Below are 21,032 nucleotides of genomic sequence, written 5' to 3'. Positions count from 1 at the left end.
ATATTTTCAGAGTACATTGGAGAAACGTCAGTGTTCTCCGGTGTTACAGTATTTTACCGGCTCTACAAGCCCTGAAGTCTCGTGTTTATGGTAACTTTCCGGGGTTGTGATGACCCATAAACTGCGCACCTGCCACACTCTTCATTTACAGCGTTTTCTTGCTGATTGCTTTGAAAATAAACAGAACGTAGCAGCGAACAGCGAAGTTCCCCAACTGTCTGACGTACTTTGCAGTGGGTACATCAAGCTTATCATTAAATGCCTGATGTGAAAATTGTTTGGGATTTTGCAAATGAATTCATTACAGCCAGTGATCAAGCACATTAACAATGCTCTCAGATTTGCGATCAATTTGTTTGTTTCATTTCCCATCAGTTCCCGGCCCTTCATTAAATAAAGAAAATGAACAAAGTTATGTGTAGGACTGATCGATCCGAATATTGATAGAATCCATGCCAAAGTCAGTCTCAGCGTCGTATCGATATCAGAGAGCTGGTGTTGAACTTTTTGTTTGTATTTTTTACCGATTTATTCAACAGATTCCTTGTGTTTGGCGACATTTTAGACCAGGGGTTCCCAACGTGTCGCCCTCATACTGATTTTGGTCGCCCCCCAAAGGCTTCTTGTTGAGTTGGCACACACTACTAGAGATCGTACACTTTTCGGAAACTTCAATATCTCGGCTAAAGGCACCCCCTCGAAGTTCTGACTGCATTCACCACCATATACACCTCAATATGTGGCCCCCATTGACAAATCGTTTGAACACCCCTGGCTTAGACTCTTCTGAACGGGCGGCTGCGCATCTCTCAATGACATTTGTAGCGGGTTACTCTGCCGTCTCTTATTAATCGCCGCCATCAAACAGCGACTTTGACTCAGCACAACGGCTCGAAGCAGTCTTAAAAGAAGTAAGTTGAAGAGATCAGTTAAGAGCTGATGACAGGCTCTTGGGTGCATGGAGTAAGTGGACCGTTTGCCTAGCGGTCCTGTCGGTTGGACAAAGATATTTCCTTATTTGGACTCTTGATAACAGGATACCTGCTTATTGGACTTGCCGCTGCCCTGGTTAAAGGCAATTATTACATATTCCTCTTCATTGTATGCTGTAAATGTCATATTGAGTGAGACTTAAAGTAAGCATTTTAAGGCACACTGTGTAACATTTTGAACTATACTGTAGTCATCAATACAAAACATGCAGCTCATGAGCAGCTCAGCACGGACATTTCTGCATTGGGTCAAAGGATGGATTTGGATCAGAACCTAACCTGTATGAATCTTAAATACTGCTGATTTTAGTCACAACTCCATGGAGACATACCCACTCCCGGTAAAGTTACCGGCACTGATTGTCTGATGGATTTTAGGTGGATTGGATTTAGCGATCAAAAAATGTGGTGATCGATTAATTGCCACTTTTTTTTATTTTTTATCATGATTAACAATATAATCGTCCCATCCCTAGTTGGAAAATGGGAAGTCTAAGACAAATTTCCCTTTGGGACAATAAAGTTTAATTTGATTTTGACCATATGAAGAGTTCATTTGCAAAAGCAGATATCTCCGTTTAGAATTTTTTTCAAAATCGTTTTGTATATTTGTTATTGCACGCAACAGATGCCACTTCTGAAGCTAAAGTTGTGTGAATTTCATTAAGACACTGAATATTTTGATGGCACTGAAACAAATCTGGTAATGAAAAACACTGCTATGTAAAGAGAAATGTTGAAGCATACGTTGAGTTTTTTCAATGGCACTTATCTGTTTTTGCAAATGAACTCTTCATATATACATTTTGATATGAAAATACTTCATTAGATACAGTTGATTTATGCATTGATCTAAAGCTAAACTATCACAGCAATTTGTCAACAGTCAAATTTGGCAAAGGCCCACTTTTGGATCCTGTTTAAGAAGCACTACAGGCCCACAGGATCTACTTGACACCACTGCGTTGCCTGAAAGTATTCTCTTCTTACTGTATTCAAATGGCCTTAACCCTCTCTGAATCCCCCCTTTGTGACTGCACTGAAGGTCGACAGTCTGTAGCACAATCCTCACATGCAGCTCCATGCTCCGCGGCCCTGACCACTGTGCAGATGGCCATTTACGGATGAACGGCGCCGCGCTCCACAATGACATTTTGGTGCCAAATGCCACTTCCTGGAGGACATGCACTACATTCGGCCGCGACATGCCGCATTCTTGTGTCTTTTCTTTGACTTTGTTCCTTGTCCTTAAAGACGTGGGATTTATCATAAGCTCGTGACATCGGAAGTGACATTTCGTGTTGCAGAGAGAGAGAGGGGAAAAAAGGAAGTGGTTACAAGAGATGACTGGTTTTCAAAGAGAAATATTCACGCACTGTGGCCTTGGGAAAGTGGCGGCGCCTTTGGAATGTGCACAGCTGACAGGCAGAGATCGAAAGGGCCCATTACCTGCTGAAATGGACTTCTTTGAGGTTTAGAGCCAGAGACCTCCAGGAAACAACTACAACATCACTGCAGCTGCCGTTCCCACGTGTATTCATTCAAAAATATTGACATATTTAGTGCATGTGTCATACGAAAGGTAATGGAGATGACACTGCAATCCTAATATTGTCACTTTCCTTCTGGAAGTCGGGAGAAATATACACAGGGAGTGCAGACGTTACAAAACTTTAGAGCTGGTTTTCTCAAAAGGAGGTTGACATTCCACACTTGCGACAGGTTTTTTTTTTTAGACAGATTTCTTTTACATTCTAACCACTGTAATTCCTTGATTCCTTGAGCTTTGAACCTAAAGAACAAGGTGAAATTCTATTTTTTATTCTTCTGCAGTTTTTTTTCCATTTATAAATGGCTTATTCTAAAAGTAGATAAGCCTCTTTTTTAAACCCAAGTCCATCTATTTAGATTTACATCTGTATGCCTTATTTAGCTATGAAACATAAAATGACAGAAAAGTTGCAATACATTTTTATTTCTTTTTTATATCGGTCATTTACAGCAAAACCCTCAATTTGAAAGATGTACATATTTACACCTTTAACACAATTAAATTCCATTTTCGATGTTGGGCCTGGAGAAACATACATTTTCACTTAGAAACAGAGGGTAGTATGCTGTTACATTTTTTCAAGTACAATGTGAATAAATATAAGTGACAAATCTATATTTTGACGTTTACAATGAATTAATTTTAATTTTTATACTGCGGGCAATCTACATCTTGCCCAGGACCTACAGTTGAAAACTAGCGTTAGAGCTCAAACTGGCACATTTACAGTGATGTTAGTTAAGGTGCATTGTCCCTGTTTGAATAAACTAATAAAATAATGTATTTTGTGGTTTGTTATTTCATTCACCCTAATGATTTATTTTATGTTTTTTTTATTTTTTATATTTGGATTATCACCAAGGTTGGGACGATACATTTTTGTCGCAATCCGTGTTATAGTAATTAATTATGATAAATAATATTCCATCCATCCATCCATTTTCTTCCGCTTTATCCGGGGCCGGGTCGCGGGGGCAGCAGTCTCAGCAGAGATGCCCAAACTTCCCGGTCCACACACACCTCCTCCAGCTGTTCTGGGGGGACCCCGAGGCGACACCAGGCCAGCTTGGAGACATAGTCCCACCACCGTGTCCTGGGCCTTCCACGAGGCCTTGTCCCACTAGGACATGCCTGGAACACCTCCCGCGGGAGGCGACCAGGAGGCATCCGGAACAGATGCCCGAGCCATCTCAGCTGGCTCCTGTCGACGTGAAGGAGCAGCGACTCTACTCCGAGCTCCTCCCGGGTAACTGAGCTCCTCACCCGATCTCGGAGGGTGCGCCCAGCCACCCTGCGAAGGAAACTCATTTCGGCCGCTTGTATTCGCGATCTTGTCCTTTCGGTCATTACCCAAATCTCATGACCATAGGTGAGGGTGGGAACGTAGATCGATCGGTAAATCAAGAGCTTTGCCCCCGACTCAGCTCCCTCTTCACCACGACAGACCGATACAGCGACCGCATCACTGCTGACGCCGCACCGATCTGTCTATCGATCTCACGCTCCATCCGTCCCTCACTCGTGAACAAGACCCCGAGATACTTGAACTCCTCCACTTGAGGTAAGGACTCCCCACCGACCTGTAGAGGGGAAACCACCTTTTTCCGGTGGAGAACCATGGCCTCGGATTTGGAGGTTCTGATCCTCATCCTGGCTCCCTCAGCTGCAAACCGCCCCAGTGCGTGCTGAAGGTCCTGGTTTGTTGAAGCCATCAGAACAACATCGTCCGCAAACAGCAGAGATGAGACTCTGAGGCTCCCAAACCGGACACCCTCCGGCCCCTGGCTGCGCCTAGAAATTCTGTCCATAAAAGTGATGAACAGAACCGGTGACAAAGGGCAGCCCTGGCGGAGACCAACACGCACCGGGAACAGGTCTGACTTACTGCCGGCAATGCGATCCAAGCTCCTGCTGCGGTCATACAGGGAACGGACAGCCCTTAGCAGAGGGCCCCGGACCCCATAAATAATATGTTTAACTTAAAATGTGTGTGAAGTCATGTGTCCAAAGTTTATAAACCAAATGCCATTTGACAACAGAAAATGTAAAAGTGCCATAACTGTTACTGGAAAACAATAAAAATGCCTCCAAGTATTGAAAGTATTGCAATACTTGATAAAGTATCGAGCCCTAATTTACACATTATTTCATGTTTTGTTTCTCGTAATTTTATCACTACTAAAACATGAATACATGTTTTACGCTCAAACAGTTCTCAAATAATATTCTAACATTTTTCAGAATTTTTTCTTATTTACTTCTACTTAAAAGTATACAAAAAACATTTTAAAATAATGTTTAAAATAATATTTTCTCTAAATGTACGTTTCACACATTGTGGCGACAATATCTGCTCTTCAAGCTGTTTACAAGTATACGTCCAATATCTCGTCTGTTTACAGTCTGTGATAACCTTGTCAACTTTCTTTGGTTCTGTTGTTGACTTGTAAATATCAGGTCTCGGAGGTAAAGCAGCCGAAATATACCTCACCACCGATTCATCTTTCCACAGCGCGTCTGCTGCTGCCGACAGGAAACTGGACAAACAACTTTTTAATAAACTTCGGAACAATGGATTTCACCGAGAAAACAGACTCGTGCATTATTTATATCAACTTCGGAAGTTTTCAAACTTTGCTGAGTTTTTTTTATTCCATTAACTGCAGTTCTTGTCTTTCATCAACACCGGAGCAACAAATGTGTCAAATGCAGAGGGCACATTCCATTGTACTAAGGCTTTCTATGTAGAAGCTCTTGCTCTCTTTTTAAAGACCAATGTTCTTCAGCAGTCGTCTGGGGTCCTCCCCTAGGAAAATTTTAACGGAGCTCATAATATTCCCTTGATTGTTTGAGTATTTTAGTAGGGTCACATTTCTCAATGTACAAGGCTGCCTTCGCTCCATCAATTGAACGAACCTCTGTGCCTGTGGTTGTCATTTCTTGTTCAGACTCTCTAGGTGAAATTCCTGGGGTGGTGTTTGTTGGCATTACCATCAAGTAAACATAGACACAGACAAAAGCAGCGATTAGGAAGATTTATAGACATGTATATTAGTTTTGGCGATCAGACCCCGGCGGTAACATCGATGTATGAAAGTCAGCATGGATAAACAGCTTGAAGTTAGGGATGTCTTCCTGGAGCCTGGACACTGGTGGTGGTATGGAAGACCCGTGAAGCTGCAGCAGGGAGAAGCCGTGGATGGAAGAGGCGGAGATGGGGTGGAGGCGGGTCGGGAAGCGAACGAATCATGATTGCTGGGGCTTAAAAGCGGGACCGAGGGCGATGATTGGCTGCTATGGAGGTGCGGCTCTTACGCTGATGGCTGAGGTGGAGGTGTGGCCCTCTCGGAAGCGATCATTGGCTGGAGGTATGTGATGCTGAAACTAGTCTCGCAGGTTGAATTAACGCCTAGGCTTCATATTACTCTTTTTAACCCCGCTCTGCTACACTCGGTGGGGTCGGCCCATTAGTCCAACGTCTCATTAGTCCGAAAATGTCCCATTGAGTAGGGGTTGGAAAAATAAAATTAGGATCAGGCAAGAGTCCAATGACCTAAAGGTTAGGGCCAGTGGTTGTATATGGCTCTCTAATCCACAACACAACTGGGTTAGAGATGTCGGACTAATGGCACCTCTGCTCAATGGTACATTTTCAGAATAATGACTCGTGGGTTGTCTGACTAATGGCATGACACTGTGCAACAGAGGTGCAGGCGCAGCTCACTTCAGCAGTGACCTAGCCCTATCACGTATCGCAATTGAAGAAACAATATGCGTGTTCCATTGGCAGTGTTGGTTTAAGATAGTCCAAACCTACTCGGGAATCATCTCTTTGCCAGTGTTGAAATCGTTTTGTGTAAAGATTATTCACCAAATATGTTTTTTTTTTCTTCTTCTCTCATTTGGTGCAGCCCTTACTTGTTTCTGGAACGGAGAGGCTTCATTCCGCGGATACCTGAGCTGTCCTTGTGGCCTCAGCTTTCCTCACACGCCGAGGTGCTAAGCAGGTTCCTGACACTTTCGTTCCCACGCGGCGACACCTCTTCTTCCTCCGCTCTCTAATAAGCCCATTATGTCAGCGGGCGCACATGTCAGAGCCGGGGCCTGGATCCTGCTAAGCCTTTATGATCACTCCGTCCTGTTGAGAATGCCTTCCATCCACTTCTTTGTCTCCCATTGTCCTTGTTGTCTTGTTTCTGCTGTTTTTCCTCCGTCTCCAAAGCGACAGATCCACAGGGAAGCGTACGTTTCCTCTGGGCTATTTCCTGTTTTGTTTTTGAAAGAAGGAAAGCAGTGTGGAATTCATTGGGCTGCACAACACAGCCGTATCTGAAGGTTGCGATCTGGAGAACAGAGATAATTTGAATTCTCTGATTTAATTAGGTATTTCATGAGAGAAACTACAAGTGAGGGGGAGGATTCTAATTTAGTCATCCTTGAATATTACTGATATAAATATGACAAAAACATGTATTGCAAGTTTTCTGTTATTCTCACACGACAAATAAGGCATTTATATGGATAAAAATTGCCAATACAGCTACGAAATGTAAATAATGGTGCACATGCTGGTGTTTTGATCATGTTTCGGCATCGGTATATACTGTACTTTCACAAGGATGAGCAACTTACTTTGCAATCTCAAAATTACAAGGAACACAAGCAGGGGTGTACTGGGACCTCATTTCAGCCCGGAAATTTAGAGATTCAGACCAGCCCATTTTCGTTTGGAAGCTCAGTTATAGTGTGCTGGTTTCATATGCCAAAGATAGCTAGTTCAAATACAGCTTTGACGATTTTCGAACAATTTCTCTTTTCACATGGGCCGCTGCACACACAGTCTGAGCCTGATACGACTCCACAATCAGCACCAAGTTGTGTAGATTGAAATATTTAATATTTGTCCACTTTTTGTACCTTTTTCCCTTCCCTTCTTTTACTCGCGCAGACACTTGGCTCCGCTGATTTGGAAGGTTTGGGAGCGTGCAGTAGGGGCGTGACTTTTGTCTGTGTGTATTTACATACTGGGTAAACACAGGGTTGTGTTGGAGACGCCGCAAAGATTGTAGCAGACGAGCTGAACCGTGGACGTTACAACAAACATGTTTGGAAGTGGATTTATTCATCACGGATTATTGATAGCAAAGCAGCGACAGCGGAACAGAGACGTCGCTTTGCTTCCCAGAGAGGACAAAACCTTGGTCACGCAGCTTCAGCGTTAAAAAAAAAAGTTTTCTGTTGCTCTGTTTCCGCGTTAGAATGCGCTCGTCTCCTGTTTCCTTTTGTTGTTTGGGGAGGAGGCACCGCTGCTTTGGTTTGCGTTGTTGACACATCCTTTTGCGAACAAATGCCACGCAAAAATGTCGGTTATATACATACGCCTGTTGTGGATCAGTTTATGTGTGTTTGAGTGAGTGAACTCTGAAACCCCACACACATGACACGACAGGGGGAGCTTTACAGCCGTATGGCTTTTGTAAATGAGATGTAAATGAGCCTTATAGATAGTTTTCCATTGACGTCACACTCCCGCATAGTTCCATATGGCGCCATTGTGTGTGTCAAGGGTCTAATTGTTTGTGTTACGGATCATTGATAATATCGTGAAGAAATAGTGCTCACACCTGTGTTGTGTGGGGCTGATCCCGACATGACAAAGAGAAAACGTCTCAATATCCCAAAAGTAATTCATCACTAAGGAACAGAAACATAAAAAACTTTCGTACGAGAGATTTAAACTATGGCCGCCGACCGCTCGTCCCGGGTGTCGGGTCTGACTTTACGGGGCAGCCTGTGCTTATTCCGCTCTGTGTCTGAGTCTTATGTCTTGGCTGATGTTCCCTGGTTTTGCCAGGGTCTGTCAGCTTATATCTGACATATAACAGATAAATGAGAAAAATTGGCATCAAACAGATTTGACAACGGGGCTAGCTGCTAGCACGAAATAAAGCAAGTCTACGATGAGCTCGTAGTAGACTTGTATTATTTCATGCTGCTGCCAAACGCAAACCAGGTACAGTTAGCAGCTAGCAGAGAGAGGAGACTCGGACAAATCACGGAGGAAGCACAGGCCGTCCCCGTAAAGGGAGACCCGGCGAGAGCGTGAGGCGGCCGGGGAGAGTGAAGAGAAGGCCGGGGAGGCGAGAGCGAGGCGGCCGGGGAAGAGCGTGAGTCGGCCACTGTAACTCTCTTCGTTCATCAGGAGGTAAACGCAGCACAGATCGGCACTGATACACGTTATAAATACTGCCATTCCTCATTGTTTATCCGCTCACATGACAGCTGTTTGTTTGGTTCGATGGACAAGTTTAAGTGCACGCTATGGCCTACGTGTTTTACTGTAATGATTACCGTGCATGTGTAGCCTGGCTAACACCAGACTAAAATCACAAGTGATATTTAGTCTGGGGACCACCAATTCATTTTCTCGTAGGAGAGGTGTGGTGTACGATCGTCCATACTCGTTTATTGGGCGATACGAAAAAAAAAAAAAAAAGTCTCATGCGTCTGCACGTAGCCATGGCCAATCGTATCATCGTATGAGATGACGTATGACGTACCCGCTGTAAACTTTTGAGCTAAATTATTTAGAACAAGGTCTAAAGCTTGATCAAAAAATACCATCGTGTCTGCTGCTGTCACGTTGGATCCGTAAATAAACTTTTTTGTTATTATCCGTAAATAAACTACAAGCTTCCGTATATCGAATAGCGCGTCATCGTCTTGCCGTCCCTCCTCGCTCTGTGATTGGTTCCCAAATCCACCGGAAAATTTGGGCCATGGTCCACAGGCTGTTGTGCAGTTCGAAATAATTTGAGCGCACACAGCAGCATGGCGTTAGCCAGGTTAGTGCATGTGTACATCACGATGATCATGTTAGCCTACCCATCACATGGCTCATTGTGAGTGAAAAAAACACATTAGCGACTACAGAACGGCCGTAGTAGACACAATTATTCATGAAATGTGCATGCGAGTCGTGCATAAACGTTGTCGAACGCCGCACAAAATGGCGGCGCGGCGCAGAGGATCATGGGAACGGAAAACCATCTATTGTCACTCCCAGAGAGGTGAGAACAGCCCAAAAGTTTAGAGGCGGATTCTTCTCTTTGACATATTTCCAGTTGCTAAATTCAACTTGCCACATCTTCTCCAAATATGATCAGATTTCCATGTGTTAGACATTGTTGGAAACTTTGGAGACGACACTTTCACAAGCTATGCCCGCTCAAAATGCCCAAAACCGAGTTGTGTTCTGCTGATGGGTCACAATTAATATCTGGAACAGCAGTCCAGACTCCTGCTGCAGCCCAGTTAGAGCCTTATGGCCTGGAATAGCACAACTGTGAGTCTGTTATTAATTACTAATTTTATTTTGATGGCCCAAAATCACCGCAGCTGGGCGCCCACTGGAAAACATCCCGACGCTCCTGAATACCCAGCGCGACTTTGAAGACAAGACTCCGGATCCTTGAGTGTTATGTCACGCCGGTGCTGAAACAGTGAGAGTTGGACCATTTCAAATGAAATGGGAAAACGAACTACAAGCAGCAGAAATGAGGTTCCTACGACGCATAATGAGAAACCACTGGACAAGCCGCACAACCAATGATACAGTATCACAGAGAAGCGGCCAACACAGAAAACTCATGATGCAGATACAGAAAAAAATAGATTGTCTGGGACACTGTATAAGGAGAGTAGAGTTGGAATTGTTATTCCTCACAGGGAAAATCAATGGGAAGCAAGACAGGGTGACAGAGAACAACTTTCCTCCAGAATATCGCTGCCTGGACTGGAATGGGCAGCATTAAGATGTTGAGAATGGCAAAGAAAAGAGACAATTGGCATTCCATTATCGCCTACGTCACAGGTTTTTGCACTGCGAGAGAGAGAGTGAATGAGAGCCTGGTCTCATCCACAAGCCGCCTTTTCTGTCTTTTTATTTTTAAGGAACAGGCCACCGTTTTCCAATACTGTTCTTACCTGAGATTGGACGAGTTGATGCGTACCTGTCTGGTCTTTGAGCATGCGCTCAGTCACACAAAAACACCAAAGATGTTGTTAGCATTTTGCCTCTCCTAGCATATTTCTATGGTGTTACTATGGTTACACCCCGCCATTCCAACATTGAGGTCTAATTGTCGGGGTGAGGTCATTTCCATTTTTTATCCCTGCACTCCGACATTTTTTTCCCCCTTTGTCGGAGTGGTGACACTTTTGTCTTTTGTCCAATGTCCTGCCATTCTGACACACAAGATAATTATTAAAAATATGGGGGGCTACTAGAACTAACCCTAACCTTGCCTTAACCTTAAACTGAGGTGGCTAGGGTATCTGTTTCGGATGCCTCCTGGTCGCCTCCCGCGGGAGGTGTTCCAGGCATGTCCTATTGGGACAAGACCTCACGGAAGACCCAGGGCACGCTGGCGAGGCTATGTCTCCGAGCTGGCCTGGTGTCGCCTCGGGGTCCCCCCAGAACAGCTGGAGGAGGTGTGTGTGGTTCGGGAAGTCTGGGCATCTCTGCTGAGACTGCTGCCCCCGCGACCCAGCAGAAGAAAATGGATGGATGGAAATAGAGTTCACAAACCCTAACCTTACCTTAGTAACCTTAGAGTTACAAACTTTACAGGCTACGCTCAAAACCATTGTCGGTATAGAGACGAACCTGCTGTTCCCACAAAATAAAGATCTCTACAAACTTCAACTAACCCATAAATGTAGTTAGCATATCTGTATTTTTTTTTGCCATTTTTTAGTTGAGAAGAAGCTGCCTCTCATTTTAGGTTTGGGTGTGTGTGAGTGAAATATAAGCAGGAAACAAAAAGACACAATGAGACTTTAGTTTTGGGAGAAAGAGAAACCGCTGCATGTGAAATACCAACAACAAATATTTTCCAACTTTTTCCCCCCACACTCACAGACCTATTCTGCACCCTCGTCCGCACCTCTCGACCCTCCTCTCACGCTCGGGTCCTGTTGCCGGGGTGATGGCTATCGTCTCTCTGTAACAGATGGCGTGGAATGGAGGAACGTGCTGGGCCTGATGACAGCCGTGTCAGACGCGCTGCCACCGCACACCTGCAGCGCTACCCTTTTATTGGGGAAATGGGAATTCTGCGGCACAAATCATGAAGCAAACAGCCCGTGATTGTAAAAAAAGAAAGCACACTTTGGACATCGAAGAGGACTTGCAAATGTCCGTGTGTCAATCTGGTCTTCGGATTCTTAACTTGCGGTTTTACACAGATGTACACAGTCGGCGAACACGACAAATGGGAGAATAATGTAGAATAGGTTCGGTTTTCTGAACATTGTAATAACATGCGCTCCCAGATATGAACTAAACGTGTTCAAAGCAAGTGTTGGTTTTACTGACAAAAATAGGAATTGTAGATTTATTTATCCACAATTGTAGTAGAAATACAAGGTTACTTGGAGGAAAAATAAAAGTTAAAGGAATGCTTAACCATTTGTCCATACTGAGATATGTTCTTACCTGAGCTTAGACGAGTTGATATGTACCTGTCTGGTCTTTGTGCCCGTGGAAGACCGTGGTTTGCCTGGCCTGCCAAACTACATGCTTTTTTGTAGATATTTCAAAGACATATACTGTGGGAGCAAGCATGATCTCAACGATTTCCCGGTGGGCGTGATTGACAGACGGCATCAGCCAATCAGAACAACGCTGGATACGTCGCAGCAACAAACGGCAGGCAGCCTTTCCAAAAAAAACGTCCTTAGTTACGAGGAACGCTTCGAACGCTGTTTCTTGCTCCGGTTTTAGGGATTAAAATGTTTTCAAATGACTTAAAACAGACAAAAAAGCAGAAGAAAACATCGTCACTCGCCGTGCACGCCATCTCTATTGTTATGGTAGAGTGTGGTGACGGCTTCCGCCTCTTGGGGGAATGAAGTCCCGCTTCTCGGTGCGTGATTGGACCGATGTGGGTAAAATCGTGAAATGATTGGCTGCGAGGAGCTGTCCAGACGGTTCTTCTTTTGAACAGAATGGAGGAGTGACTGGCAGGCCAGGAAAGAGCGTGGTCGCTTCCAACTTCACCCCGTTTGGAACTATAGGAATGCATTGGGAGAGGCTAAATGCTAAAAACATCTTTGGTCTTTTTGCATGACTAAGTGCACGCATAAAGACCAGACAGGTACTTATCAACTCGTCTAAGCATTATAAACAAAACTTTATAATAGTGTTGAAGAACAGAGACTCGGATACATGCCATATCTGTCCAAGATGTTAACCTTTACAAACAACACACTTCCTTTGCCCCTACAATTGGCCAACAAAATAAAATATATCACATTTTGGCTTGAAAAGGAGTGGGAAGAACACAAACTTATTTACTCCCACTTTATAACAAGCGTATAACTACCATTCCTACACCCAATATATCAGCATGTTAGTGTTACTGTTCATTATAAAGTCATCATCAGCATAACCCACACAGTATTTATGTTAATAAAGTTTATAATATGAATATAAAAGTATATATATATATATATATATATGCATATATTGAGGTTCTTTCTTTTCACCTGCCCACCCTTTGCTAAGTGTCTATGCTGTGCAACCGTTAATAAACATTCCACATCGTCCACCTCTTCACCTCGCCACGATATAAATAAGGATCAACTCTATTTTCAGCTCCGTCAGCACCGGCCGGATCAAGCTCCACAGTTCAGACCAGGAAATAGAACAGAACAGTAAAGAGAACGGCAACAATACCCGGATTTTAAGGGTAAATACCCTCTGAACTGACTTTATTTTAATGAAAATGTCACTATTTCACACAAAATAACCTTGATATTTCGATATTTTTCTGTTATTATTTACCTGCTCAGCTGATTGCCCCGGCAGCTGTGGCAGGCATGTGTGTGCACACGCCCTCGCTCCCAGTCACACGACACAGTAAAAGGTGCTCACTATACGGACTATTGAGGGGATCAGGCCTCACTGCAAGGACTAAAGCCCGGGTTTGACGCTGTGACCCGACTCTGAAGGACTTTGAGTTTCTGCACTCTGCTCAACAGGACCGATGAGAGCATTCCGTTGCGTTTGTTTTCGGGTTCCGTAGTGGGCCTGCGCGGCCTGTAGAGACAGACTCGCGCTAATAGTCTATGTGCCTTTTGCAGGGCTTTCTTTTTTGGGAACCAAGAGGCAGTATAAAGCGGGACCTACCTTGGAGACAAGGGGAATATACCAATGGCGGGAGGTGCTAAAAAGACTCTGAAAGTGCGCACGCCAGGGATTAATGAACTCTTGGTGAACATTAGTACCAGTTTTTTCGAGGGCCGTGTTTTTTTGTTTGTTTTTGTTTTTGGTTGTCCTACTTTTATTTCTATTTTGTCCGATTTAGTCCTGGTTTAAGCACCACTTTGATGATAGCATTGTAAAACAATCACAACATCCCAAAATTTTGATTGGTAACTACCTACATTGAGTGGGAGTGTTACCATGTGACTGTTTCATTGATGTTTTGATTTGGTTTGTGAGACATTTTGGCCTTGACGCTGTGCTTCGGTGAGTAACGTTTGCTTAAGGGCATTGGTTTGGACTGGACATGGATGACTGTTTTTATTTTCATGTTGTTTTGGGTCAATATTGCCTCTTGCAATGATTAAAGTGTTGAATAGTGTTGCATGTGATTATCAGCAAATGGTTGAAAAGCGCCATGTCTTCTTAAACAACTAAAGACCAGAGAATACAGGCCTGGGTGGAAATACTGCACATGTTCACTTAACATTTTCAAAGACGTCTATGTTGGTGTTTGGAGTCTCCAACATGGCCGTCCAACAATAAAGAGGCATCCCTGGTGACCGGATCGTTAGGCTTTGGGCTTTTTCGACCAATTCTGATCAATGGAAAGTGCACTAAGGCGTCTATACCAGTGCGTCTAAGACCATGCCTCCCAAAGGTTAACCATTACAGTGGACCTTCGGTAAAGAATAGGTTGTATTTGCACTGGACTTCGCACTGGGCTCTAAAGGTGTGTGGCCTCGCGCTCCACTGACGACGTACACATTTGGGAACATGGAACGGTGTGGAGATTGCTGGTTCAATGAGCATTCACTTAGCGGAGTCACTCACAGGGTGTAAAGGCCACGACAAATGGATAACTTAATTAAAGCGGTCACTTTTTGAGTGACGTGCTAATGTCCCCGGGCTATTAGAGACGCTGGCTAGTCCTCACATTTGTCATTAAAGATGGGTCCAAATGGGCAATTTCTGTAGGCCATTATTCCACAGAACATCCTCCCCGACAATCGAGTAGAAGCACGTAAATGACCGCTTTATGTGGGTGATTTAGGCAAACACCATTAAGACTATAGGGCCACTTGGACATTTATAGGGGCTCACGATGAAGACAGTAGAAACTGCAAGTCTCTGTGAAATCCAACAATGTATTGGTAGGTTTTATTCATTCTGGGGGGTGGGGGGGCATTTCACTCACAGTCTTTGCTCTTAGTTACTGAAGTACTTTTAAGTGATTTTGAATAGAGTAAATTATTCTTGTTGGGCGACTCTTATTTGATATTTGGATTGAAAAGGGACCCGTGAAACTCCAGACTTTGGGAATGGCTGTCACAGACAAAAGCTTTTTCAAGAGTTTTCCGTTTATTCACATTTATTTTTTTTATCCCTCTGTGATTGACAACAATCAAAAGCCCTGCTGACAGGAGGAAATGCCTGCACTACACCTTATCTAAGGTGTATCTACAAGTTAGATACCCTTGCTGTCATCACCACTTTCTGCAGCACTGTGAGTAAATAGTCTTGTAACACAATACAATACACCCGGCATTGTACTGTATTGTGTAGAGCTGGGTAGGCTACATTGGTGAATGAATGAGAGAGTGAATGGGTGATGTAAAGAGCTTTGGGGTAAAAGCTCTATGCAAGTTTAGATGATTTACCACAAAAAAAAAGAATTAGAAGAACTTAACAAGAACTTATAAAAATTAATAGATACAAAAATATATTAAAGAAAACTTCTTTTTTCATTCTTTTCCGAACTCTAGGCAAGCTATAAATGATTCAAATTAAGAAACAGCGCCCCCAATTTGACGCTGGTGGCCAAAAAGTATACTGCATCCATATTTACGATTGAGAATGAATGGGAGAGTTAGTATTTACCAGATGCGGCGCAAAAGTTGGTCACCCTCTGGCGGGTCAAATTTGGCCCGTGGGTCCCACTTTGGGCACCATTGGAATAACAATTTTATCCTTCATGTAAAGCATTTAAAGGTTTCTCTATTTTTCATTGTTTATTTATTTTTATGTTGAAATGAAAATAACATCTTATGAAATCCCCAAAAATATGTTCTAATTTATTTTTATTTGAGCTCCTTTTAAAGTAATTTGAATAGTTTTAACTCAAATCTTATTCCATACAAATTCGCTTGGGTGCCTAAAGATTTCAGTGGGTGCTGAGGTGCTCCAGCCCCGCAGCACCCACGGGATCGGCACCTTTGACTCAAACAGTATACATGCAATCGAGGCCATAAACAACAAGCCCATAAACTAAAACAGTTTAAGCTACAAAACCGAGGACAATAGCTGCATGTTGTTTCTGCCGAATTCAAGATAACGCCTCAGAGCACTCAGCACTTCAAGCTTGTCGTTTACATCTTGCTGGAGCATTTGTTACTAAATCTTAAAATGCACGTTCCTTGAAGGAGGTTCCTCTCACGGCTGTGACACCAATAAACTTAAAAAAATAAAAATAAAAAAATGATCACACTTTAAATTTAGGTAATGAAATGGGAAAACTCACCACAGAGTTAGGGAGGTGTGAAGTGAAAATAGAAATCCAGAAAAGGCCAAAACATTGTGAATCCTTTCAATGGAAACCAGAAGCTATCTCCAAACTGCGTGCACTGAAGGCGAGGGGCAGCTGTGCGAGTCACCTGACAACTCCCAACATGCACTTCTTTCATAAAAATAGAGGCTTGAGGTTTTCTGAGTCCTGGATGGTGTTACAATAAACTCTTTTCACTTATTTTGGCAAATATGATGTGAGGGGAAGGAGTAATATTATATATCGAAGAGGCCAATTGCTCACATAGGCTCCGAGATTACCTGGTAACCATAACTAAAAGCATGCCAATGGAGGGGGATCAGATATATCTAGTGGACACGTTGTGTAATTGCACCCAAAACAACAACAAAACACTATAACGCCGTGTTTCCATACAGCGTGCATCTATTCAGCTCAGCTTGGTCAAAGTACTCGGCTCCTCTCATATCTACTCTACTCAGTGCACGCGAGAGTTTCCACTTAATAATGAATGGCAGTTGTTATGGGCGACGCTCCCACGGATGCACACGCTAGAATACACATTACTGAAGGAAACACAGAACAGCGACGAAAATCTTTGTGAGCCGCGATGAGAACAATGTGGACAAATAGCCTAATACCTTTTGGTGGGGTTTGAGGAATTATTCAGAGGTGCCAAGGCAAATACTGGAGGAAAGGAGCAGCTAAAAGACGAGTATGTATGAGGGTTAAAAGCTGATGCTTGCTTAAATGCTATCACCTTTTTCAACAGCGCTATGATGTTGGAAAACATTAATCTACTAACCCGCACCTGAACCGGGCACATTTTCTCCAGTTTGGCATTACTCAAATCGAAAGGCTTCTTTGAAAAAGTGTTATAATAGCAACAAAAATGAGGATGAAACCGCAATAGGCTGGGCAGGGCCTGCCAATGGAAATGGGTGTCTTCTTTCTCTGATAAAGCACAGTGTTTTGGTGAAAAAGATTGTGTGAGAAATTATTGTGTTGGGAATCGATCTGTCAGCTTGTGCGCTCTTAAGGTAAGTGAGATGTGGCAGTAACAGAAAATTACGATGACATTATTGTATGGCTTCCCTCAGCACAAAGAAACGTACCATTAGCTGAAAACATAACCAATAAACCCGGGACTGTCGGACCGCCTTCATAAGCCGTGCCCGCATTGTTAGCATTGTGCGGCAGGCTCGGTAAACCGCGGCCCCGTGTCAGGTGTGTGATGAAGAGTGCGGGGCCCTTTAATGGAGATGTAATGTGTTTTTATGCCCGCTCTGACATTCGCGCAGATGGAGTGGAATTATTCAGGAGCGGTGCCGCCGTAGAACATGACAGATGTGTAAAATAGATGTATGAGCTCAGTATGTGCGCCACATGTCTCTGCAGATGGAGGGTCTGCCGATAATGCACGAAAACCACATAAAACAACAGGGCAAGGCCAAGTATTAGGAGTCTAACATCGACAAGGCAGACCCGAGTGATACAATATATTCAAATATATGATCTGTCATGACAACGACAACTGAATCAATAAAGTAAGATAGCACAAGTTGAGTTTCAGTCTGATATTGTGTGAAATATTTTGAAAAAGAGCCATTCAAAAGACTGGCTCACTTAATATGATAATTTAGATGCAAGTTCGCCATTTTATACTCATTACTGCCACCTCAGGTCATATGTGTAACTGCACCTTCTATATTAAGCTTGTGCGTGACGCCACTTCGGACCCGAAGTAACAACTTTTTGAGTGACAGTGCAGGAGGAAGTTGTGGTGAGCAGGTCTGAGCTCATTCTACACATTAAGGCTCATTCATACTTCACTGGACGCAATATGTGACTCGCCAACTGACGACAAAGTCTTTGGTTGTTCACCATGAAAAGAACTGTTCTGTACAGAGGAGCCTGGAACTCACTTTCTTCTATCATTAGAAACACTAAAAGTAAACCACACTTTAAGCTGAAAGTAAAAGGTCAGGTAGCTCAGTACATGTGGCATCGTCACCATGTCCATATGTGTGGAAGCTTATGGGGATCCCGATAAAGAATGAAGAATGAATAAAGAATATATAACTTCTTGTTCTTGCACCCTGAGCTGCAGAACAAAATGAAGTCACTTTTGCCTTGTAGCCATGGAAACCTTTTGTAACTGACAACAGTTCCATAGCAACAAGGCAAACGCGACTTCATTTTGTTCTGCAGCTCAGGGTGCAAGAACAAGAAGTTCTTGCGTCGTGTGAAGTATGAATGAGCCTTTAGGACATGGCTGGAACATGCAGGGGGAGGAAAATACATAATTTTAACATTTTTAAACTCCGTTTGCCTGTTTAATGGAATCAAATGCTTTTAATTCAATTTTCATTTTGCTGTAACCCATTTTTCTCTATTTTTGCCATTTTCCCCCCAAAAAATGTGTCCAATGTTTGCCCAATTTTCCCTTCTTTTTTTTTAATTACTGATTTTCCCCTTATTTCCCCCATTTTTTACACAATTTATTTCCAATGTATTCCCCTATCTTCCCCAGAAGGACTCCCCATTTTTCACACACATTGGAGAAGAACCCGACATTGTAAATTTGCAGATCTTCCAAACATATTTGTTCTGTTTTCTGGTTCTGGATGACAAATATTTAGTATAGGTATCGGAAAAAGTATTGTTCAGGTATCGGTATCGAAAACCAAGTATTGTTAAAGTACTGGGATCTGATTTTTGAACAAAATAGTGATAATAAAAACAAGGAAAATGCTTAGGTTAGTTTTGTTGGTCTTAGCTTTCAAATGAGGCGTTTCTCAGGGCCTATAGGCTGCAAGCTCCAGTCCAGAAGCTTTTTGCTTGGTCAAAGGGGGGGGGTTAAAGGGTTAAAGCAGGAGACAAAGTTCCAAAGTTGATTCCTTCCATAAACGAACCATCGCATCTCGCTGGTTCAACAGAGGAGAGTGTTCTGATAAAATCAGAACACGCTCGACTTCATACCGCATGCTTACATACAGACTGCATATGAGCAGCCGTCTGGTTGTGAAACAGTGCGGTACCAGTCTACGCGGCTTGGGTCATGATTTATAATGCGAGTATGGAAATGACGGCACGTTGGGAACAGCTTGGATTCTTCAGGGCTGCGATCTCCCGGGCTGTTTGCACATGTGCGTTCACACCTGCGCCGTCTGAACACACGCTGCCCATACTGATCACATACGAGCCGTGTCAGCTCTATCTGTCTAACATACTGGACAAGTACAGCTCTATTGCCGCGTCTGCATACCTGAATATGTCTGCATAGTAATAAAGTAGCGTAGTCATGTCTCGTCTGTTTGCATACAGAAGGCCAGGATTTGACATTTACTCCAACCAACTGGTCAAAGACTGGTCGCTTTACGTGTTGGCTGCACAGCAAATGTTCCGGTGTTAATTTCGACATTGCTTGGGGTGTGTATGAGTCCAACCTTCTCAGTGTAAATGTGAATCGACGATAGCGATAATCTGAGGTCAGACACCATGAGTGACAGTAACATGACACTAATACAATGTGTTCTGCCACTCTCTAGAGTGATGTGAAACCTACAACTACAAATGCAAAACAATAAAGAACACATTGGCACGTATAAATGTGTAGTGTATGTGTTGCAGCTGATGTAAAGTAGGGATGGGCGTTACCACATTTTTTGTAATCGATACGATACCGATACTTTTGGGGTCATTTTGGTTGATACCGATACCGATACTGGTCATTTCATATGGGTGAATGTATTTTAATCAATCAGTGTTAATTTCGTCGACTAAAATATTTAATTTAGTCTTAATTTTAGTCAAAGTGATATTTTTGACGACTAAAATTGGACTAAAACTAAATTAAAAGTTTTTCATGAGACTAAAACTATGACTAAAATGTCCAGATATTTTAGTCGACTAAAATAAGACTAAATAAAAATGAAAAGGAGAGACTAAAATCATCCAAACTTCTATTGACCTTCTGAAAGAGCCTAATTTCATGTAAATTCTCTGCCAAAGGAGCAGCTCTGAGCTTCATTCATGTGGAGCAGCTCCATGAAGCAGAGGAACAAGATTAAATATGATTATAATGAATATTATCAATGCGAAGTCGACTACATTAGTCTTAAATTTAGTCGACTAAAATTACTTGCAATTTTAGTCAACTAAAACTAGACTAAAATTGAAGACATTTGTTTGACTAAAACTTGACTAAAATCCAATTACATTTTCGTCAATCAATATACAATATATTCAATATACATTTCTAAAACTGGTTAATATAATTAACTGGTCAATTAAAATGATATTACTTAAACTGGTTAATTAAACAATACTAATGTGAAATTAAATACATAAACACAATTTTAAATTAATACTGAAATGACAAACAGAACCTAAACCAGAATGATATGCCTGGCTCAGTTCAATCCTTTGCTGTTGTGACTGTTTTGGCTCAGAACAAAGAAATAAATCATCCTTTTTGGTTGACAATTGCTGCCCCGCCTTCTTTTTACTTATGCAAATTAGTATTGATACTTTTTGCCCAATACTTAAAAAGTAGCCGTTTGGTATCGATATATCGATACTTTGGTATCGATCTGCCCATCCCTAATGTAAAGTGTGTCCCAGGACTGATGCAGACAGGTCCATGTTACAGTTGAGCGAACTTTAAGGTTATTTTCTTCCAAAGTCAAACTA

This window comes from Gobius niger (genome assembly GCF_951799975.1).
Source record: "Gobius niger genome assembly, chromosome: 5".
NCBI lineage: Eukaryota > Metazoa > Chordata > Actinopteri > Gobiiformes > Gobiidae > Gobius > Gobius niger.
Note: the sequence above shows the minus strand (reverse complement) of the source record.